The following is a 5,171-nucleotide window of genomic DNA, read 5'->3' as shown; positions in this document are numbered from 1 at the left end:
GATTGAAAATGGTGGTGCCTGCATGCTGACCTAAATAGTTTGACTTCAGAACTCCACTCTAAATGCATTAGTAAAGCTGTAAGAATGAACAGAGTTTGTCACTCTTGACCCCTTAACATATTCTCTCTGCCTGAGGCACTCTTCTCGTCCTTCCTTGCCCAGCTAATTCTTCCTCATCCCACACTGTCCTTTCCTTGTGGGGTCCCAGGCATGACAGAGCCCCAAGCTGTACTCTCTCATAGCCCTCTTTCTGTATCTCCTCTTTTATTACTCACACCAGAGTTGAAATTACTTGTTTAATGTCTGTCCTTACCTCTAGACACAAGGTCTGTCTTATTCTCTCACCATGGCATCCCCAGAGCCCGCACAGTGGCAGCACATGACAGGGTCCCAGCACATTACTCTTGATTTGCAAGCTTTATGTGACACAATGCATACTACATAGTATGTTGTGGTGTGTCATGACTCTAGTGCACGTAGTGTTAGGTTCTAAGGAATCAGAAATGAGGAAGCCAAACTCTATTTTCAGAATGCCCGATGGTTAATAGGAGGACACTAACAATGAAACAAAAAAGTATAAATCTCTGGAGAAATTGTTAGGATGTGCAGCCAAGACAAGAAAATCTTTGAATTGTCTTTGTAGGATGAATGCTAGTTAGTTAGGTGGATGTGGGAGGCAGGGATTGGAAGGACAGTCTGAGCAGAGAGGACAGCTTGACTGAAGGTACAGGAGCATGGATGAACAAGCACATTTGTGTAATGACAGATTGGTGATGCTGGGGCAAGGATATATGGAGCTATCACTGGAAATATAATTGCCAATGGCAACAGGACAAATTATGAGAGACTTCCTCAGGTTTGATTTTAAGTTTGAACTTTGTCTTTCAGAAAATGGGGAAGTCTTGGATATAACTCATCTAATAAAAATTTAGAATAGGTCTATGGCCATGTCACCCTGAACAGGCCCGATCCTGTCTGATCTCAGAAGCTAAGCAAGATCGGGCCTGGTTAGTACTTGGATGGGAGACCAACTAGGAAGACCAGGTGCTGTAGGCATAAAAAATTAAAAAAAAAAAGGGATTGTAAGCTGACAAGGTCCTCGCAATACATGAGGTCAAGCAATGATTGCCTTGCCTGAAAAAAAATTTAGAATAGGTTCTTATGGAGTTGGTTGGGTAGTATGTGTGGAAACTTTGGGAGGTCACACTGACTGCGCAGAACCACTGACATTTAGTAGGGGCACAGGAGTGATGCTAAGTGTCCTGCAATGCATAGAACAACCCCATATAAAATGCCAGTAGCACCTCTGTTGAGAAATACTGTATAATAACACTTGAAAAATAAAAACTTGGAAAAAAGCTCCCAAATATTTACAGGGTTCAGGTATTGAATAATTTTATCATATTGATAAGGAGAGAAAATATTTTCTTTTGATCTCTTTGAAATGCCAAACGTATAGGGAACAATTTATTAAAGGGCTGATTCACAGAAAAGTAAAATGGCAGTATTTTAAATTTTGGATCTGAATCCAAGATGTTTTAATCTTCTAGCTCTTAATAAAGTTTATTTATTTATTTATATGGTCATTCATTTAGTCAAAAATATTTTTTAAACACTTTTTAAGGGCAAAGCACTGTTCTAGATTTAGGAAGTATAGCATGAACAAGAGAGGTAAGAGGGAGTTTACGATGCCAGAATTGCAAGGGGGGATAAAACATAGAGATGATTCAATTGCTTCTCTTGCAGCCAATAGTTATTTATGTGGGATCTCTGAAAATATAACTAGGGCCACATTTCTTCATAACTAGACAAGCTCATATCCCCAAGGGTGTATGCACAGTCCATGCCTTGCAAGAGAGGTAGATATAGACTGTCATTAAAGCCAATTGCTAAGACATACCTAGGGCTGTTTGGGGACTAGGGAATTGAGAATTTATTTAAAATTGGGAGAACAGAAGAATTGACACTTGTAGGAAATCTTGCCAGTTCAGTTATGTTAACTATCATAAATATTTCAGTAACATCAGTGGTTAAAAGTTATCAACATTGACCTGATGACAAAACCTAAAGACTGCCAAGAATCTTTGAAAAACACAATTGGTTTCACTTCTTTTCAGCTTATTTTTTCAAACATTTTTGTTGGCGTCAGGCAGGCAGGAAGAAGACATATATGTAGGCTACAAAGAGGGTGTTAATTGTCATCATCATTATTATTATGATTATTTTATGGGTTTTGTGTGTGTATGTATATGTCTGTCTCTGTCTCTGTCTCTGTCTCTCTGTCTATCTCTCTCTCTGTGTGGTGGTAATTCAGATAATGTTCTTAATTTGATGGACCAGATGAAAGAAAGCTAAGATAGTTTTCTTTCTACTAGCTCAATGTAATTGAAGGAGAGACCAAGAGAAATATTTCCTACCTATGCCTAAAGCCAAAGATACAAAAAAGGAGTAAAGAGATGCCACTGATAGAAAAAGTTAACAAAACTACAATTAACCACACTGAGTGGTTACTGTAGTGGCAGAATCATTTATTGAGATATTAACTGTGTTTTGCCTTTCCTGTGCATTAAGAGAAGGTGTCCACTCTCTAGGTTTACCTACCTTGGGAAGTTTGGACCAGAAGGGAATTTCTTTCCTTGTCTTTGGTGAAAGTCTGAACTTGTTGAGGTGATTATACTAAAGTGCCCTAGAGGTCAAGAGAGATAGAGGTAAGAAGACAGGTAAGAGAAAAAAGAACAGGAGAGAGAAGAGATCCTCCAAGACTCTTAAGATCTTGGCATAATGGATGCCTACACTCTGTTTTCTCATACCTGATGCAGAGGTGGCAGGGCCTCAGAGGAGAATGCCAATGTAAAAGGCTGGATCCTAGGTACAGGGTTTGCTGGTCAAGAAAAGACTTGCTATTTCAACTCAGGTCTATTGAGGTCAATGTCTTCTCTGGACAAAGCACCAGCTGTGACCATATGGATGGGAAATTGGAGGTCTGTCTGTTTTCTGGGTACTATGTGAGACTCTCAGGTTTCTGTGATATTCTAGAGAGCAGAGGGTTGTAAGAATTCTGACAACTTATTCTACTTGCAAGCCGATAAGTTAACTTATTACTGTTTCATGGTTGCTGGCAGAAGATATACTTCTAGGTCAGATGAAGGGTAGTTTATTATTTACAGCAATACTAGTATCCAGAATATCACCATTTTTGCATTGACTCTTTGAGCCCCGGTGCCCACATGGTGATGTGAGGAAGGCCAGATGATACTTGCACATGAAATAAGTTACATTATAGGAGAGGAACACTGAGTTTTGTGTACATCAATTTTGTATGATGGGCAGTAAGCATGCTTGCCTTTTACTCTGGAGCAAGATATTTCTTCTATATCCTCCAAGTCTTTTTCCTATAGAAATATCTTTGAAAAGATGATCTAGGACAAAGGACAGTCAGTACCTCTGCTGACCAGATGTGCAGGAACACAAAAGACCCATGGAGAATTATTTCTCAACAAAGACAAGTTCCATAATAACTGAGATCAAAAATTCTGCTATGGAATAGGAAGTCAGATTTAATTTGATTAAAATAAAATAAAGAAATATGACATTTCTTAAAAAGAGTCTGTGGAATGTTTTATACCTATTATACTACTATGTGCCAGGCACAATGCTAATGCTTTATGTGATTTATCTCACTTCAGAGCAAGAATTTTGGAGTTAGACAGATATGAGTTCAAATTCTGGTCACCACTTCCTAAGGAAGTTGTTTAAATCTCAGCCTCAGTTTGCTCACCTGTGAAGTGGGAATAATTTCTACCTCAGAGATGTGAGAAATCAACGAGATGATGCCTGAAACAACATTGCCTGGCATAGAGTAGGTGCCAAATATCTGGGAACTGTTAATGTTATTTAAAGGCACCCAATGTAATAACACTAAATGTGTGCGGAAAATATAGTAATCAAAGATGAAAAGAGAGAAGCCTTGTTTTTTAAGTCTTACGCCTTATCTCTGAGATTCTCATTCTTTTGAATTGGAAGGCTTTTTGACCGGGCAACTTAGGTTTGAAGAAAATTCAAGCTTTCCATACCTGTATTTCTGACATCTTTGTTTGAGTTAGTATACAATATAGAAAACATTATTGCTTTTCAGTGAACATCATGGCTAAAGGATTGGAAGGCCTGAAAATCTAAGTTGACCCAAAGACAAACTAGTAAATCATTGAACCCAGGCTAAAGGCCTGCTAGCCCCTTAAGACTGGGCTGTCCAAAGAATAGGCAGGCAAGCAGGCCATACCAGTGTGCCAAATAGGGGTATCCTCAGCTGAAATGTGACTGGAGGGTCAGGCACCCTGGGCCAGTGGCCTTTGACTGAGAACAGCTGTAACATACAATCTTGTATGTACAACAAGGTGACTATAGTTAATAATACTGTATTGCATATTTGAAAGTTACTAAAACAGTAGATCTTAAAAGTTGTCATAAGAAAAAAATTTGTAACTATGTGTGGTGATGGATGCTAACCAGACAACTAGACTTACTGTGGTGATCAATTCACTATACACACACACACACACACACACACACACATACGTGTGTGTGTGTGTGTGTGTGTGTGTATATATAAAATCTCTCAAATCATTATGTGCATCTGAAACTAATATAATGTTATACATCAATCGCATCTCAAAAAATAAAAGAACAAATCTTATTTTCTATGTGTGCCATGGTGTGCAAAACTTTGAGAAGCACTGACTTAAGAATTGAGCACTTTAGGTCCACACCGTAGAAGCAGGAAATGATAGGGAAAGTATCATTAAAAAGCTCAAACTGAAATCAAGATTTATCAAACCCAAGCAAGGACAGGATAAGTGAATTCCAGGATTCCAGGAAAGCAAATTATTTGCCACAGATTTGACCACATGGAGTTCCCAATACAGATTATAAATGGGAATCTAGCTGTCAAGTCATAAAAATCCTTGAGTTTGGAGGTGGAAATTCTACTCCTTCCAGTGGGATTAGAGTCTGACGCCTACCTGTAAGGCAAGATACTGACACTTGGTTACAAAGAAGAAAACAATTTATTTGGGAACTGGGCTGCTAATGCTACAGTGGACTCAGAAACCAGAATTAAGTCCTACCAACAAGCCAGGTTAGTAGCTTAAGACGCCACATACTTCCTCAACTTA

General features: G+C 38.7%; 1 pseudogene; it reads left to right on the top strand.

The window, feature by feature from the left end:
* The first annotated feature begins 937 nt into the window (after positions 1-937).
* Positions 938-1,056, top strand: LOC112475521 (annotated as a pseudogene).
* Positions 1,057-5,171: the final 4,115 nt, after the last annotated feature.

Source organism: Pteropus alecto, unplaced genomic scaffold (genome assembly GCF_000325575.1).
Source record: "Pteropus alecto unplaced genomic scaffold, ASM32557v1 scaffold51, whole genome shotgun sequence".
NCBI classification, from domain to species: Eukaryota; Metazoa; Chordata; class Mammalia; order Chiroptera; family Pteropodidae; genus Pteropus; species Pteropus alecto.
The sequence above is the reverse complement of the archived record's forward strand: the minus strand, read 5'-3'. Positions and strand labels throughout refer to the sequence as shown.